The sequence below is a fragment of the Monodelphis domestica genome, chromosome 2 (genome assembly GCF_027887165.1).
Source record: "Monodelphis domestica isolate mMonDom1 chromosome 2, mMonDom1.pri, whole genome shotgun sequence".
Lineage (NCBI taxonomy): Eukaryota > Metazoa > Chordata > Mammalia > Didelphimorphia > Didelphidae > Monodelphis > Monodelphis domestica.
The window spans coordinates 157,740,882-157,759,968 of record NC_077228.1 but is presented as its reverse complement, the minus strand read 5'-3'; the positions used below and the strand labels follow the sequence as shown (position 1 = coordinate 157,759,968).

General features: G+C 40.2%; 1 protein-coding gene across 10 annotated transcripts in view; it reads right to left on the bottom strand.

The window, feature by feature from the left end:
* The window catches only part of SIPA1L2 (signal induced proliferation associated 1 like 2), a 274,744-nt gene extending 260,084 nt beyond the window's left edge, over window positions 1-14,660 (bottom strand). For 3 of the 10 annotated variants that reach the window (XM_007481608.3, XM_007481611.3, XM_007481612.3), the window contains exon 1: window positions 14,115-14,660. The gene's annotated coding sequence lies outside the window, so the exon portion shown is untranslated. The remainder of the gene's footprint in view (window positions 1-14,114) is intronic. The other 7 variants (XM_056816127.1, XM_007481609.3, XM_056816132.1 and 4 more) reach the window with 3 other exon arrangements.
* Between the last annotated feature and the right edge of the window lie 4,427 nt (window positions 14,661-19,087).

The following is a 19,087-nucleotide window of genomic DNA, read 5'->3' as shown; positions in this document are numbered from 1 at the left end:
CTAGGCAATAGGAGTTAAGGGACTTGCTCAGGGTCACAAAGCTAGTAAGTATTTGAGGCCAGATTTGAACCAAGCAAGGACTTGGCTCAAACTCTAGTCCTGGCTCTTCATCCCCAGATTTAGCTCTTAATAAATGCTTGAATTACATTGGAGGATAGAAGAACTAACTGGGTTCAAATTGATTTTGCCACATACTGGCCAGGTCTTAAAGAAGTCACTTTAAGGAAATTAAAACTCAAAAGGCTATCTTTGGATAACAAAAGTTTATATTTCATGATTCCATATGTTTTTTCCTTTTCTTTATAATTAATTATATCAGGGAAAGCTCTCTTCATTCTATTTATAGATCAAATTTCTTATAATCCCAGACAGAGGCTAAAAAATACAAACAATATAGTCCTCCTGGTAGAGGAAAGTTGTAAACTTTTAAGGGAAAGTGAACAATAAGCTCCATCAACTTTGACCTTGAAAATGATGCCCACTCCCCCTTCCAGTGAACACCTAAATAACCTGATTTTCCTCAAAAAAAAAAAACCAGAATGTAAACAAATCATTAAACTGTATTAGTACTCCAGTAATTAGTGGTACCACAATGGTTGAGAGGCAGCAAGGAACAGGAGATAGAGAGAAGGGATTTGAAAGCCAAAACCCATATTTAAGTTCTACCTCTGATACAGGCAGGCTCTATGAACCTGAGCAATTTGCTTGACTTTCCAGAGCCCTAGGGCACACTCTATAACTAGAAGTTGCAGATAAGGTACCAGCCAGCCCTGGCAGGAGAATCCTTCAAGTAGGAGTTTCCTGTATTAATGAAATCAATAACAGGTTCCAGTCCCTCACTTGGCTGTTAGCCGTACTATTTTCTTTCCCTGAGTTCATTGCAAAGAAAGTTTTTTTTTTCTGCTTCATTGAGTTTAGGTGACAGAAGTGCATCTGTATCCCTAGCCACACCAGATGGCATTATCTCTATGTTCAAAGAGCTACCTTATAGCAAACTTTTGGAACATACGCCAGGAAGATACTTCCTGTAATATCATCATTACTACTAATGGGCAAAGCCATCTATTACCATCTCTTCTCCCTACCAAATTCTAGAAGACATCTCTAAAATTATCCTTTATAAAAACAAATAAACATATATACAATATACAAACACACACACATATAAAAACCATGACTTACTATTTAAATTTAAACATAGAATATAAAATTTAACTTAAAATTTAGTAAAAATTAAAATAAATTTAAATAGAGAATTTAAACATAAATGTAGAAGGAACAATCTCAAATCCTTAAAGTTAGCATTAGATCTGAGTTCAAATCCAGACTCAAGACATTTCCCAATTGATTGTCAACTTCGGGAGGGGGGAAGGAAGAGGGCAGGAAGACAACAAAAATCATGTGACCATTGAAAAAATTTTAAATTAAAAAATAATTTTTAAAAATGATGTTTCCTAGATGTGACCTAAGGCAAGTCACTTTTAACTTCTTTCTGCCTCAGTTATCTTGACTATAAAATGAGAATAATAATTAATAACACCTACCTCCTAAGGTTGTTATAAGGGGGAAAAGGGATATTTATAAAGTGTTTGTGAAGTTTAAAGGATAATATGCATGCTGGCTATTTTATTATTTCAGTAGTAGTATTCATTAAATACCTGCTATGTGCCTAGCACCATGCTAGTAGTATACAAATACAAAAGAGAAACAGTCAGTGATATTACTCTATCATGACTTGCCCCATATATTTTTACAAATTAATGTTATATTTATAAATCAAATGTTAGGCCACCTCCAATACACAAAGTGAGATACAATTCAATACCCTTTTTAAAATAATCTTCATTTAAAAAGTGATTGATATATTCTGCCAAAATATTATCCACTTTTTATTGTGGGGTTTGTTGTTTTATTTTTCCCAAAGGGTAGGTTGGATTTGGTTTTGTTTTTAATCTTACATAGAATTTAACTGTTCACGGGTTCTGGAGAAAAAAAAAAAACACCTCAGATGTAGTTACTTTACTAGTATTTTTATTTATACCCCAAGGTCAAGACATAAAAAAAAAAAAACCTGGCAGTTCTCCATTGCTGCCTAGATTACTCTCAAGGATGCCAAAGCCAAGCACTGGCCCAAGCTGAGACAGGGTCCAAAACCACCCCACTGAGCCAGGGCAGAGTTTCACCTACCACCGACCCTGGTGAGCCACAGCCTCCAGTTCCTAAAGTGCTCTCTAGGTGAGAATTTCTCCTGCTTTCAAGTCCAAGGCTCTGATTCTTAGAAGTGTCTTCTCATGAAGGTCTGCTCTACCACAAGCTAGTCCAACAGGCTCCCTTCTCCTTCCAGGGCCTGCTTTAGGCATTTTTCTTTGGAAGAGATTTTGGTCTATCTGAGGTAAAATCCAAAGTGCTCATGATTCAAGAGTGTCTGTGCTGGGGGAGTGGGCAGGAGAAGTTCCAAGGATGGAAATCAGCACCCCCATCCTCTCTTTAACTTCAGTGATCTGGAGAATGACCCAGTGAACAGGGATCAAGGAATTTTATTTTTTGAAATCCTTATCCAGAATCAATAGGGAGTATTCATTCTAAGACAGACGGGCTAGAGGATGAGGATTTAAGTGACTTCCCAAGATCACACAGCTAGGAAGTATCTAAGGTATAGTTGAACCCAAGATCTCCTGGCTTTCAATCCACCTTGCTGCCCCCTCAAGGAATGTATTTTTAAGCCTCTATTTACAATTCAAAACACATTAAAGCCCAGATTCTAGGCTTTGGTTCTCCTCCCCTTCAACCTACTTGAGATTTAGGATTCTAACATCATAGAATCCTAACTAGAGAGCTAGAAAATTTATTGAGAAATCACCTAGTCCAACCTCCTTAATTCAAATATGAGTCAGCTGTGGCCCAAGTGACTTGCAGAAGGTCCCATAAGTGGGTTCAGGGGTCAGATGTTTGGGGGTCGTATTCTTTCTGTTCATAGTTCATCCATGTTGACTGTTCCTTCTACTAATATAAATGACAGCCTCTTCATACCTGTTCCTACTGTGAGATGTCTGTTCATCACTTCTTGTTCTTCTCCTATTTGGGGGCTTGGGAAAGAGTCATGGCAGGACGGAGGATGGATACCCACTTGTACTTCTCATATATCCTCAGTTTCAAGTCATATCCTGGATGTCTTTTATACTATTCATCACCATTGGTAACATACTAGCACATACTTGTATCTAAGACTCATCTTTCCATGTTAACTATGATTTATAGTTCTATATATTATGGTATAGTATACCATATCATATATTATATCCTATCATATTATACCATGCAATATCATATCATAACATACCATATTATATCACAATATACCATATAATTATATCATACCACATTATATCGTATAATATTATATCATATCATATTGCTCAATTATACAACACTGGGTTTTTGCTGGGAGATTTCTTTATCAGGAGCCTCATTTTAAGATCCGTTAATGACTCATTTGGAGAACCCTCTCTTTTCATCACAAATCTATAAACTCTAAATGAAGACAGAACCAGTCTCTTTTCAGATAACTAAGGATTGATATCCAATCACCAACTATGGTGAGAAACAGAAAAAGGGGGTATGGATGTCTAATTCATATCAAAAAATGTCAATGGGGAAAATAAAATATAATGAGGAACAAGGATACAGTATAGGTTCACACTAGCCAACAGCCGAGTTTCTCAAGAAATATCCGTTGCATTTCATACACAAGTAGATTACCGATCTGCACATCTGGAGTGGTTTTTCTAACAATAGTGGTGGGATTTATAACGAGATAGCCACCAGCTCCCATTTTATCCCCAGGGAGGACCAATGGTGAATGTATTAGTTAGACTGCTCACCAGGGTCAGAGCCCCAAGTGTGATGTGCTCCCTAATTAAAGCACCTGGCAAAGCATTTCAGGGCCAGGAGGGGCAGCTCTGAAACACCTGCTGATTCCTGAGCCATTCTGGGAAAAAAATGAAACAAAGCCAGAGGAGAGAAAGGGGGGAGGGGAGAGGCAGGTGAAATGTTTGCTTTTAGAGGACCCGAATGAGATGGCAGCCTTATGTCAATACAGAGATGCTAGAAAGTTAATCTGCTTTAATTAACTATTTAAAACATCCCCATCAAGATACTCTTCTACATACTTTTTATAGAGTCCTTCCTCTTTGCTGTAAAAAAATTCCCTCAATTTCATCTCAATTGAGACTCTAGCAGTATTTCATTTGTTAGTAAGAGCACAATTACTATATTAACGTGCTATGGGGTGCTTTGATTCGAGGAGGGGTGGAAAGGAAGAGAACTCCAATCTATAAGGGAATGAATAGTCTTCTAACACCTGCTAAATAAAAAGAAAACTTGGGAGGAGAAGGAAGGAAGATGGGAGAATGAGACCAAGAGCTGCTTGCTGGTTCCTTACCCCCAGGAAGCAGGTCTAAAGCAAGTCAACTAAATATATCAGCTAACAAATCTACAGCTTTCACCTTTGTGTTGTTTTCTAAGACACAAAGTAAATACAAATGCTGCCTTCTCTTACAATCCCCCAATATACATTCCCCACTGAGAAGAGTGGAGTAGTAGATTTTATTCAAGGGGGACTTCCTTTCTTTCTGAAAATGAAGCAAAAATAAGTTTCACTCATAGATTCCATTAACCAATTAGAATTTGAATATTAAAAAAAAACCCTGCCTTTCTTAAATAACATCAAGCCTGGTGGTGTTTTTAAATTTTAAATTAAATTTTATAATTTAATTTAAATTTAATAAAATTAAATTTGATAAAATTAGATTTATCATTTAATTTAAATTTAATAATTTAACAGTATTAAAATTTTAATTTTACAGGGTCCAATGTGGTCAAGTAAATTTACCTTCTTTTTTACAGATCCATCAATCCACAGAAGCAAGGAAAAAAGATTCACCCAACAATTCCTTTAAAAGGCAGAGACAGAATGGACCTAGTTTTACCTCTCAATATTCTTCATCTTAAACTGCTCCTGATTCTTCCAAAGTAGTCAGATCCAACAACACACAGAAATAAACATGTGGTTATTGTTCAGTTATGTCCAACTCTCTGTGACCCCATTTGTGGTTTTCTTGGCAGAGATTTTACAGTAGTTTGCCATTTCCTTCTCCCAGTTCATTTGACAGATGAGGAAACTGAGGCCAACAGGGTTCATTGACTCACCCAGTCACACTAAGCTAGAAAATATCTGAGGCCAGATCTGAATTCAGAAAGGTTATTCTTCTGACTCCAGACCTAACACTCTATCCACTGGCCACCCAGCTACAAAACAAGCAAATCCATGCACTAATGGGGGTAGGTGGGAGGGAAAGCAGGAAGAAAGAAATTGGTCACAGGTATTGTGTCATGTTTGCTCAGATAAACTGTGTGCTCTTTGCCTCAAACAGTTTTAAATTTTAATGATATAATTACATTGTCAGGGTATTAATGATAGATCCTCAAAATACTTTAAAAGTATTAAACTTTCCCACACAACAAAAGAAATAAAAATAAAATAAAATAAAATAAATTTGGTTCCTCAGATGAAGGATGATATGGGTCAAACAATAAGCATTTCTTAAACACCTATTATTTGCCAGATATTGTCCTAAACTATTGATGACAAAAAAGACCAGAAATGAAACAATCCCTTCTTAGAAGAAGTTTATCTTTTAATGAGGAAGACAAATGAGTACATGGTGTGTCCCCAAAGCCTTAAGCGATTACAATTTAAAATTGTGCTAAAACTACAAACCCTATATAAATTTATGCAGAATAAATGTAAAGAAAATAAATACAAATGAATGTGGAAGGACTGAATCAGGCCCAGTACATTTAAATTATCTGCAAGGATGCCAAGTTCTGATACCTGTATCAACAAGAGGTGAGAACAAGGTAGTAACAAGACCTAAACCTGTAGAAATGAAAGATATTTTAATTAGGTGTGAGAGGAAATCTGTTTCAATTGGTTTAAAGACTATATCACACTCTATCTGTAGTTGAGAATTTGAGTTCCTATTTGTAGAGAGAAAGGAGTAGGGCCCTCAAGAGTTGAGTCAGAAAGAATCAGGGCAAAACTAGAAAGAAAAACTATAAAGTAGAGCTGACATGTAGGAGAGAAAAAAGAAATCAAGAAAGGATACAATAGACACTTCAGAGTAAAAGCTTTGGACTGAAGCCTCTGGTTATATACTTCCTCTTTAAGGAATGAGAGACATTCCTAAAAAAATAAATGAAGTCTTCTCTTTCTCCATCTTCTAGTGCCAATTAAGCCACTGTTTTTACTCTGATCAATGTTTTACCCCAAGATTTCTGGTAAACTGAATTTTGTCTCCATACCAGAAGCCAGGGGTTAGCTAGAGATAAAAATAGATTTTATATTTATTAAGGCAGGGAAACACACCTCTAGCTAGATGTTGGGATTTTCCTAACTGGGGGCTGTGAGCAATAGTGATAGTAGTTCTCATTTTTCATTTAACAAACTCCCTCAAGCAGCAGAGGAAGAAACATATTGTCCCTAGCATTAAAAAATTTATAATTATTTAACAGGGTGTAGAGCTAATCTCTAGAGGCAAAAAGGAGTGGGAATAGAGAGAAAAGTTCAGTGATGTCACTCTCTTTGGGGCCACACACAGGTGTTACACCTAAAAATGTGGATCAATACAAGGTAGTTTAGGAGGGCTGATGCTAGTCATAATAGGGTTAGTCATAATAGGGGGAATCAATCAATCAATCAGCATTGATTAAATGCCTTCTGGTTTCCAGGCACAGTGCCAAGTTCTGGAAATGCAAAAAAAAGAGGTAAAAAAATAACCTGTGCCCTCAAGAAGTTTACAATCTGATGGGGGAAGACATCTAGAAGATGGTAGGGATCTGCCTCTTACACATTCTTCTAGAAAGCTATAGTAAGGAGGGTGTCCATTCCCAAATCCATGAGGGACAGAGATGGGAGATGCAGGACCCTAAAAAGGGAAAATCAATTTGGTACCAGAGAGGAAGCAATGCCCAATGATGATGAAAAGAGATCTTGGGACAAAGTTGTTAAGAGCCTTAAAATTTAATCAAGGAATTTATCTTTTATCCTCAGTGCCCTATAGGAAATCACTGGAGTTGACTGAGCTGGGGAAAGACTCAAGTCATGGAGACCAATTAAATGGTTACTAAGGAGAAGAGAATTTGTATGGAGCTGCCCTTGTAGGGTCAGAGAAAAGTGAGCCTTGAGTCTTTCTTCTCAATTTTAACTTTATAATACAAAGCAAAAGAACAGGCCTGTTTAAGCAATACTGCATTACATTCTTGCCTGGCATTGTACATATTAATTTCAGGACTCCCATTTTTAAAATGCTATAAATATTTAAACAAAGCCTATATTCAGCTACATTCAACTGACAGCTTCAGTCTGTCTTCTCTTCCACCACTCAGCTTCCATTTGGAGGGCAGACTATGGAAACAACTTATCTAGGGATTTAGTTGAGCCTAATATGAAATCTCATATTCAGTAGATCCACCACAGAGGAATTCCAGAAGTGGGTCAAATTTGGCTCCTTCAGACTTTAGCCTTTTTTTGTGATCACAAGTCTATAAATCAAGTTAGGAAAGGGATCAAATGAAATCCTCTCTGAACTTCTGGCATTTTGTTTATATCACCTTGTTATCCCTCCTTAAAATGGGGTACTGGCTGAATTTTATTTTAAGCAAAAACGTCAATGTCTGAGTAAGAAATGGAGGAAGAGGAAAAATTAAATGGCTGTTATTCTCAAAAGTTACTAAAGCAAATTATCAATCTAAAGTGAAGTCTGTTAAGTAAGAAGGAATCATGATGTCGTGGAATGGTTTTCAGTCATGTTCAACTCTTCAAAACCCTATCTGAGATTTTCTTAGCAGACATACTGAAGTGGTTTGCCATTTCCTTTGCCAGCTCATTTTACAGATGAGGAAACTGAGGCCAACAGAATTAAGTGACTTGCCCAGGCCCACAGAGCTAATAAGTATCTAATTCCAGACCTTGTAGCCTATCCACTAGCTGCCCTAAGAAAGAATAAGGTTAACCTAATTAGCCAAATCTAATAGCCTAGTCCTAGCTTAGCAAGTGCTAAATAGAGTCAGGAAGTTCAGTGTTCAAATCCCCATCTCAGACACTCAGAATATGGGAAACACTGGGCAAATCATTTTAATTCTATGATCTTCAATTTCCTCATCTATAAAAGTGGGATATTTTCACTAGCATTTATACAGTGCTTAAGATATACAAAACACTTCATAAGTATCTCATTTTATCTGTATAACAATCTAGGGAAGTACATGGTATTATTGTCCCTATTTTGCAGTGAAGGAAACTGAGGCAGGCAGAAGTTGGATGATTTGCCCAGAATCACACAGCTGGTGTCAAAGGCCAGCTTTGAACTTAGATCTTCCTGAATCAAGATTGGGTGATCTAGCTAGGTACCACACCTAGCTGCCTCTTATGAGTAGGTGATCTTTTGACTATCAAACAAGATACTATATGTGAAATATGATTTAGGGGTTAGGAATTAGTCCCCCCGCCCAGTGACTTTAATACATTTTCTTTGCTGCATTTCACAGATTTAAAGAGAGCTTGCAGAGACACCTTTAAGCGGAATGTAGCTAAACCCTCCATGATATGATGCAAAAACAGTCAGAATCTAGTTTCAAATTCTATCTGTGAGGGTAGAGAAGTAAAGCAATCTTTTTGGGTCTCCTCTGTAAAATTATGGGGTTGAATCAGATGGTTCCCATGGTCTCTTTCCATTCTAGACCTATGAGCCTATGTATCCTGCTGAGGTACTGAGAGGCAATGACTTGCCCAAGAGCACTAGAAAAAAACTCAGCTCTCTTTCTCCTCCTCTTCCTCATCACCATAGCTAACATGTATATGGCACTCTGAGATTTGCAAAGTAGTTTAACATTTACACCAGAGACCAGTGATCATCTTCCTATTCTTCCACAGAAGCAAGAATACTGCTATCTCCCATAAGGATTTAGACCATTTTTCCTAGTTTTATGTTACAAAATCATGAGTACTGTGCTTCAGTTTTATGTGGATTGCAAATAATGAACTAGAAGACAACACAATAGTGTTCTCAGTTCTCTTCTAATACAAATAGTCAATGGCAAAAAAGAAAAAGAAAAAATCTATCCAAGTCCAAAGTCCTGTAGCAACTCTTAGCAATCAAGAAAGTAATCTTCTGGAACACAATGTCAGGCATTCAAGAATCATGAGGAAGTTTGTATATACTTCTGCTCAACATGTTTTCCCAAAAACATGTAGTAAAGAACCCTCTTTAAACCAGTTTTGATTACCAAACAGTGCCAGTCCCCCTAGCAGAGTAGCTGGCTCACTCGAATTTCCTCCACTTTCATGAACAGGCAGATTTCCTAAGTGAGTCACTGGCTTCACTCCTCTTACCCTGAGGCTCAGGTGAGATGAGCTCAAGGGGGACAGGTGTTGACAAAACTCTGATTCAATAAGAAGCAACCCTCCCAACCAGCTTCCATTGACCATTTAGCTTCTTAGAAAGTTCCAAGAGAGCTGCACCACCAAGGTTAGACTATCCTTGCTCTGGATACCAAGTATGGCTCTTGTTCCAAGTAACCTGCCATTTCCTGGAAACATCTAGAGCAGTGATAGTGAACCTATGCCACATGGACCAAAAAGGGCACACAGAGCCCTCTCTGTGGCCACACCTGCAGTCACCCACCACAGTTCCTTATTAGACAGCCAGAGGGATTCTGAGTAGAGCTGCTCCCCTCCCCATCTCCAGGCAAAGGGGGACATTCCTCCCTTCCCCATCCCTAGCCCTCTGCCCAGCAGCCAATGGGAGCACTTCCTCCCTCCCCTGTCTGGGGTAAGGAGAGGAGGTGGCAGGGCCCAGCACTCCATCTCTAAAAGGTTCGACATTGATAGTCTAGAACTTATACTCCCCTCCCACCTCAGTTCAGCAGAGATTTCCCAGGCCAGCACCTAGGATCCCATGCCTGTGATATCATCAATGGGAAACCTATCTCAAAAGTCCTTGGCTCCCTCCTCTTAACACCACTTCCCTCAAAACTAAAACTAAGCTGTAAAAGACAAATGGATTTTTTTTAACCTTCCCTCTGAGAATCAAAACTGGGTATTGGTTCCAAAGCAGAAGAGTGGTAAGGGCTAGGCAATGGGGGTTAAATGACATGCCCAGGATCACACAACTGGGAAGTGTCTGAAGCCACATTTGAACCCAAGACCTCCCATGTCTAAGCATGCACTGAGTCACCTAGCTGCCCTGCTTAGGAAGACAAGTCTTTCTGATTCCAAGTCCAGCACTCTATCCATTGTGCCATAGAGTTGCCTCTATAATCTGGATTATCCCTGGCTAAATAAAATCTTTTCTTCAGGAAGCCTTTCCCAATTCTGGTGCCTTCCCTCTGCTGATTATTTCCTACTAACCTGGACATAGCTTGCTTATACACAGTGATTTAGAACTCACATCCCTCCCATCAGATGGCAAGCTCCTTGGGAGCTTGGGACTATCTTTTGCCTTTCTCAGTACTCAGTAGACACTTAAAATGCCTATTCACTTGATTTTAGTCTGTAAACTCAAAACTATAAGTTGAAAATTAGATTCTTTTAGAAAGCTGGCAAAGAGCTTAGACATCAAGTCAACTCATTCACTTTTTTAGATGAGGAACCTGAGGCACTGAAAAGTAAGGTGATTGTCCCAGCATCACACAGACAGCAAGTAACTAAAGTGGGACTGGAATCCAGGTCTTCCAGACTCTTAAATCTTTAAGGTGTTCTACCCACTATAATTTAATTATCCAACCTCTAGGGCAAAGTTCCATTTATATGGACTGGTATCAAATGTGGAAGGGCTATAATTGTAGGTCTGTGTCTGTGTGTATACATATACTATATATGTATATATATATATAATATTACAATATTATATATAACATAAAACATGTTATATATATACATAACATGCATTTTATACATGTAGTGTTGTTATATATATATATATATAAATTTATATTATATATTTTATACATAAAAAAATAATGTTAATGTTGTGGTTCTTTCAGTCTTAGCCTTTGTGAGCCCCTGGACTATGGCATGCCTAGCCATTCTAGCCCCAATTACTTCCCAAAGTCTGTCCTAGCTCTTGTTCCTTGGTTCCATGCCACTATTTATCCGTCTCATCCTCTTCTGTCCTGTCTCCCTTCTACTTTTGCCTTCCATCTTTTCCAACAATAGTCTTTTCCAATGAATTGTTTTCTCATTATGTTGCCAAAAGTATTTAAGCTTCAGCTTCAGTATCTAACCTTCAGAATAGTCTGAATTAATTTAAGTATTGACTTAATTAATTAAATTATTGACTTAATTTATTCATTTTGATCTCCTTGCTGTCTAAGGGTCTCTAGTCTTCTGCAGCACCACAATTAGAAAGTGTCAATTCTATGTATAGTCTTTCCTCTTAATGGAAAGGCCTTTAGGAATAGCATTATATGGTGGACAGAGGACTACCTATGGGGTCAAGACCTGGGTTCAAATCCTACCTCTACCTGTATGACCTTGGCCAAATTAATCTCCTTGGGCTTCAGTTTCTCCATCTGAAAACTGAGGAACTTGGACTAGATAGCCTTCTCAGCTCTAAGTCTATAATCCTATTAAGTCTCATCCAAGACACCTCTAAACTGCCGATGACCTTTACTAAATGCTGGAGCTCATTTCTTATCCAAGTTGAGTTCACTCCATCTATAGGTAGTATGTGGGTACTGATCAGAACTGAGGCCTGCTTTGCTCCTTACTTCACACAGATGCTACGCAGTTTTGTTTCACTTACTGAAAGCATCTCTATGCACATGATCCCTGATAAAAGCAAAAAGCTATTTGTGAATCTGGCCTTCACTCTAACAAATAAATATGTCTTTATGTTACAGCTCTGCATTCCAGTACTTGCTCCAGATACCTCCTGGGCACCACAAAGCTAAAGAAAATTCAGGAGAATAGCTGGGGTTTTGCTTTAGGCAACTCATATTTCAAAATAGTAATGACAAGACAGTCTATCTCTGCCTAAATGGCCATTTATAATTCATTGAATATCTCGAAAAAAGGGGGTCAATTAGAAGCAAGTCAAACTATCATTGAGAGAGACTAAAAAAGCAAAATAAATACCTCTGTCCCCAGTAGGCATCATACCCAAATCTTTTCCAGATCATGCACTCTCCTGGAACAGTATAAGTTATTTATATGGAAAAGTCAAGGACTGCAGTTTCCCAGGAACAAACAAAGCTACCCAACAGTGCCCACCTTTCTAATCCTTTCCAATAACTGCATCACATAGTCAACTAAAATGGATTTCTTCTGCCAGAAAAAAAAAGAAATTATTTATTGCCACTGTTTCCCAAATAGAATCTCTCTAAATAGAAACACACACACAAAAAAAATCCTAAACTATATTAGACATCTTACTAAATATGGTGCTCAAGTTTCTTCTGAAGAACCATTTTAAAGGATGATCGGGATGCCTAAGATCACACTTTGACCTCCTAAAGATATGAGCCTAGACAGCATAAATATGTCACATCAAGCAACAGTCTTCTCTTGATTCCTTCCCTACAAATCAGAATTGGGAAATGAACACTAGGCAGCAGTAACAGACAACTCTGAAATCACATTGGGCCAATGACTGATATAAGAAAGCCATCTAGTGTTAATGTTAAGAAATGAAAATTGCAAACAAAAGAGCAAAGAGGCAAAATTCGGGCAAATGTTGTGAAACTTTGTAAGCAAACCAACATTAATTACTATTTTTTTTAAAGCCTTCCCTACCAAAAACAAACACAAAATTAAAAGGTAATGCCCACAATACAACTTCACAAAATCACCAAATGCGATTTCCCTGTAAGTATTCACTAGCCAAGTGGGGTTTCAGAATATTCATTCATATCTGGGGTAGTCATCTTGGACATATTAACAGAGACAGGTTAATGTTGACAAACCTCAGCCAAAGACGTATAAAGCAAATATTCCGCACCCCCGTGGCCTCTCAATTACAGTCACAAGAAATTGAGGCTGGTTTTCGTTGGATGGATAAGAATTTTGGAAATGAATGAATGTACAATGGTAGTATTTCCCGAGACCTAGACGAAGGTCCTATCTACCTTTTAAAATGTAATTAAGACGTGAACTAGATCAAAGGCGCCAAGAGGGAGTGGCGTGGCACTGGAAGGGTGAGGAGAACACAGCAGAGAGGGAAAGAAAGTACGCACTGCCTATAGGAGCTTCAGACTCTTGTATTCAAGGGGCACCTACTCTCTGCGAAGCAGAGGGGGCTGGGAACCCTATAAAATAAGAAGTGCCATCGCCCAGTACAGACGTCTTTGAAAGGAAACAAACCTTCAGTAAGTTAACCCGGTAACCCGCGAGCGACAAGAAAAGGTAAAAAGAAATCTGGCATTTATTTTTTTAAGACAGCAAAGAGATTGGCGTGAAGGCAAATCTATTTGCCTAGTAGATGTCACCCACAAAAGCACCACCTTTCTCTCAGTAACTTTAGGGAAAATTAAAACTGCTGCTTCTCCTTTACTGGAGATTTTCAAGAAAGCACCAGGAAAGGCAAAGATGCAGCCACTCCGCGGTGAAAGACCGGGGAAGAAGGGGGAAGGGGGGGGGGGAGTGATTGCAAATGCCGCTTGTCTTGCCGCCCGCAGGGGGTCTGCGTGCAGACGTCCCTCAGGCAGACACAACACCAACTCGCAGCAAGCTTTGCATTTGAACTCTTGGTCCCCCGGCACAGTTGCGCCCTCGCTCCCCAGCTCCCCAGGACGGTCAGGCGCGGGGTTCTTTTCCACCATCAACAGCGTAATCTCCTCATTTTCGCCTCGAAAAGGACTTATCCCTCTTCATTCTGCAAACCCCATTCACCCCTTCTACAATGCAAGACGCTTTCATGAAAGGCTACCCCCGGATGGATCCCTGGGATGCGCTCCCCACCCCTAGAAACCCCATGGGCACTTCTACTAAATTATAAAAAGGAATTTTTCCTCTTCGCACCCCCCATCTTCTCCACCACCATCGCACAGATGCGCACCCGAAAAATGATGCTTTGCTCCCCAAACGGAAGAGTAGAGGTTTGCAGGCGCGCTCCTTCTATACCTGCTACAGCCCGGGAGCGAAACAAGGCTGCTGCTGCTGCTGGTGCTGCTGCTGCTCCCGCCGCCTCTCTCCCGGGTTCCCCATCTCCTCTGCGGCTCCGACTAGGGCTCCAGCCCTGGTTCCCCAAGCACACCCACTCCTCCTCCCCGCCAGACCCTGCGGCGGGAGGAGGAGGTCCGCGGGACAGGACCCGACCAGAGGCAGCGCTGCACAGAGCCCCGTTCCCCTCCGCGCCTCTCAGAGTTGCAATTGCTCCCTCGCTCTCACTAGGGTCGGGGGAGCCAGTGCTGCGAATGCATTCAGCTTCTAGATTCTCCTCAGCTGTCGGACGGACGGCGAGGGGAAGGAGACGAGAGAGGAGGGTGCGCGCACACAACTCCTCCTCCTCCTCCGCCTCTTACAGCTGCCGCTGCTCCTCCTCCACCCCCTGCTCGCCAAGCACAGTCTCTGGCTCCCTCCCTTCAACACCTCCCTCCGCCTCTCACTGAAAGCCTTCCTCCCAATTCAATACTCTCTCTCTCTCATTGGCCCTACTTTGCTTCCTTCCCCAAGCCCCCCTCCTGGCCCCCAACACCCCCTTCAGCACCGGATTGGGATTGGGAGGTGTCCCTATTACGTACGGTCAGCGCTCGGCTCCCGGTTTAGTCTGTTTTCCGACTAGTCTTGGGGAGCTGCGGTCTGAATGGAATGTTCCGGGAAGACGCGGACTTGAAGCTTCCACCCCGCCGAGGGGGCTCTAAAAACAAAGCGGCCTGGGGATCGAGATGAGGAGGGCGGTGCTTGAGTGATTAAAAGCCAGAAAAACACTCTTGGAACAAATTTCCAGGTGTACATTACCTACCGCCATCCACGCAGACTCTAGAGAAGCCAGTGTATCACAAACCAGAGACCCAAGGTTGCGGATCATACTCTCCCCTCCCTCCCTTGTTAACACCCAACTTGCTACATTTGGGTTACCAGGCATTAGCTAGAATCAGCCAGCGGAATATGTTAACTCGGCTTTGCTAGTTCCTCCGCTGTGGCTGCATACAGGCAACTTCTGTTCCCAGGTTCTCCCCCAACGTCCCTTGCTTTGACTTTGCAGCCTCTCTTGAACAACCCCCTAAAACTCACAGCGAAACCTGCTGTGAGTTCTTTGGAACCATTTGCCCATCTGTCGCTTTGTATACGAGTCCTTGCGGAAACGGAGTGTTAACGGCTTTATCCAAAAGCAAAATAAAAAACAAAAACTCCAGCACCGAGCCAGGCATCCACACGGCACTTAACCCTGAGTGACACAAGAGTCCACTGCGAGTCCAGGAAGATCTCAGAATCATCCGGATTCCTGATCCGTTTAGGGGCAAGTGAATGGTATGGATGCAAACAAGTACTCTGCAAGGGTTCCTTCCCAGCCTCACAGAATCCTGCGAACAGTCTGCCCTCCGTTGGATTTCAGGAGACCGAGAAGACTGCTTTCAAAAACAGCCTTCTTCCTTTCTTTCTCCCTTTCTCTTCCTAATAGTGTATCGGAATGTTCTTTGATGACCATCAGGATCTCCGTAGAGGATGGGAGAAGAGGAAATGAGCTTAAATGGCATGTTAAGTATGAAGAATTGCTTGACAATATGAAATAGTACTAACGTTGGTTACTGAGTTGGGCGATTGTCTGATCTGATAGGCTAGCATCTCATCTCTCTAGGGCTGCAAGGAACCCACTGGAAGTCTGCGAATCTGGAGAGCGAGTTGTGACCTGAGATAAGTCGCTTCACCTTTTTTCCAACTTCGTTTCCTCACTTGAAAAAGGATTGTGTGAATTTCTAACAGCGTTTTGGACTCTGTGTATCACCTTATCTACATTTTAGGAGGAGTCCTGCCCGGAGGAAGTGAAAAAAAAAAAAAAGCCTAGATAGATGGATACTGCCTGCCTTGTTTGCTAACATGTTGATGTTGGTCCTTTCCTGGAACAAAAACTGACTAAATCTTTCATGAAAGGTACCCCGACTCTCTGCCTTCTACACTCTCCTCCTGTACCCCAAAAGTCCAGCACTGTACAAAATAAACAGATAAGATTCCTCCCTGACTTGCAGCGTTTCCCCCCTCCCCTTAATTCTATATTGTTGTTGTTCAGCCCTGTCCGTAAGTCTTTGTAACCCTATTTGGGGTTTTCCAGGCAAAGATCACTGGAGTGGTTTTCCCTTTCCTGCTTCAGCTCATTTTATAGATAAGGAACCGAGGCAAATAGGATTAAGTGACTTGACCAGGGTCACACAGCTAGTATTTACTAGCTTTGAAGACTTTGAAGCTCAAGCCAAATATGTCAATATCTATATGTGAGAAGCTAATAATTATGTCATAGGTAATGATACTGAAACTCTACTATGCCCTTAAGGATATACAGTTTAATTCAAGATGATCTTTTTTATTTTTTTACTTAGAAGAGATTATAAACCTGTTTTGTGCTTTTATTTTCAGTTATGAGAACCTCCTGATTGGTACATTCAAAAATGTGTATATAATAAATGGATAAATCACTGTCAAATAAGGGAAACTAACTTAGGAATGAATATTTACTGAATGTTCCTTAATTTTTAATAAAACCCTCAGATACCTGTCGGAGGCCAAGTTTGAACTTATAGTCCTTTGGCCCAGCACTCTATCTACTTCCCCACCAAGCTGCACATCTTAATTATATGCTCTTCAGCAGTAGAACCATATACTAGACTCTAGAATGATAACTGCAGACCTTCTATATCTCATTTTTTCTCATCTTGAGAATAGGGGTTATAAAATTTGTCCTGGTTTCTACTCAATTCACTATTCTCTAAACAAATGTCAATATAACCTAAGCATAGCGGCCCCCTCCTTAAACCTGGAGTCATTAAGAATACTTTAAACAAAATGCTCAGAATAAATCTGTGCATTGTTTTAAAAGTCATAAACCTGGAGCTCCTAACCGAAAACCATAGTCTCATTGTGGTATAGGAGAAAGGTGGCTGTATTTGAAGATAGAAAATAGGGAGGGGTTCAAGTCCTTGACTCTTTCATTTACTTGCATGACCTTGAAGAAATTAATTGAACTCTTAGTTGATTCACCTATAAAATGGAAATTATGATTATAATTATTATAAAATATAAGCTCCTTGAGGGCAGGAAATGGCTCACTTTTACATATATCTTTAGTAGCTAAGTGAATTTCATCAGTTTCCTCCCTTGGAAAATGAGCTGGAGAAGAAAATAACAAACCACCCTAAAATCTTTGCCAAGAAAACCACAAAAGGGGTCATGAAAAGTCAGGCACCACTAAACAAAAAGATCCCTAATACAAAATAACTGTCAAGTCATTCAGTAAGTCAATAAATATTTATCAAATACCTCACACAGTGTCTGAGAATGAAAAAATAAATAAATAAAAGGCAATCCCTGCCCTTTAGGAGGTCACAGTTATTGTCCTACTTCTTTAGCTTGTGAGGATCCATTGAGATTATGTATATAAAATACCTTATAAAGTACTATGTAAAGAACAACCATTGCTATTCTCCTCCCCTTCCCAGACCCTACTTGCCTCTCCTTCTTGGAGATCTTAAGAATACCCTCCAGAACATCTTCTGTCAGAATACACCCAAGCACATTCTTTTACTTGCCCATCACTGTCTCAGATTCCTTTCTATTTCCTAATAACCATCTTGTTTCTTGGCACCTAGAACAAGGTAGGCTACCCAGGGCTGTTAGATGGAAGGGCTGAGACCCTGGACCTCACTTCATCATTTTGGCCTTGAGATATCATATTTGAAAAACTTTCCTTTTTTTACTATGGCTGTAAATTGTTCTGAGGTTTAAAAGAAAGCAGTCAGCTATGAAGTGTAAAATGATATCCACCTAAAAGCTAAAATTACCTGTCATGTCTTTCCCTTTGTCCTCTCTGGCTGACCTTCCCTCCAGCCAAAAGTCCCTTGATTCCTGCTCTCTAATTCTAACCTTCTGTCTCTCACAACAATGATCAGTCTTTTCACTTATGAATTACAATCATGATCATCAGGGACCAAATTCAGAGTATCCATTCCCTTCCCAATCATGTATCTGCCTGTGCCAGCTTGATCCACCCAACAAGATAATGTACGTCAAGTGCTTTCTAACTACAGAGGGTCATATAAATATGAGCTATTTTGTTTGGGGATTCAAACACAAATAAAAATGTATAAGAAATATGACTTAATGCAGTGAATTCTACATCACTTCTCTCTATTTCCTTTCCTAAGGAATAAAGACATACAAATAACCCATGCAAATTTGGCTCCAAAATTTAAATCTGGCTGACCCAAGTCATTCACTGTATTTACCTGGGAATCCAGAAATATTGCTAGGACCTTTCCTTCCAATTTAATGAATTATGATGAGATGGCCAACAATTATACTTGCCTGGAAATCAAGAGACCTGGGTTCTCAGCCCATCTCTGCCACTAGCTTGCTTTATGACCTTGGACATAAGTCAATAAGCATCTCTTCTTTTGTAAACTCTTACCTTCTTTCTTAGAATTATTACTAAGTTTTGGTTCCAAGGCAGAAGAGCAGTAAGGACTTAGCAATTGGAATTTAAGGGACTTGCCCAGGGTCACACAACTAGGAAGTATCTGAGGTCAGACTCAGTGACAACTCTAAGACAGGGGAGCAAGGGCTAGGCAACTGGGATGAAGGGAATTGCCCAGGGTTACTCCTCTAGGAAGGGTCTGAGAGCATATTTGAACCCAGAACCCTCTGTCTTCAGGCCTGGCTCTCTAGTCACTAAGCCACCTAGCTTCCCCTTTACTAAGTATTTATTAAATGCCTACTCTGCCCCAGGCACTATTATAGGCAAAAGGCAATTTCTGCTCTCCAGAGCCCCACAGCCTAGTGGGGAAGACAACAAGCAAACAACTATGTATGAAGAAGACT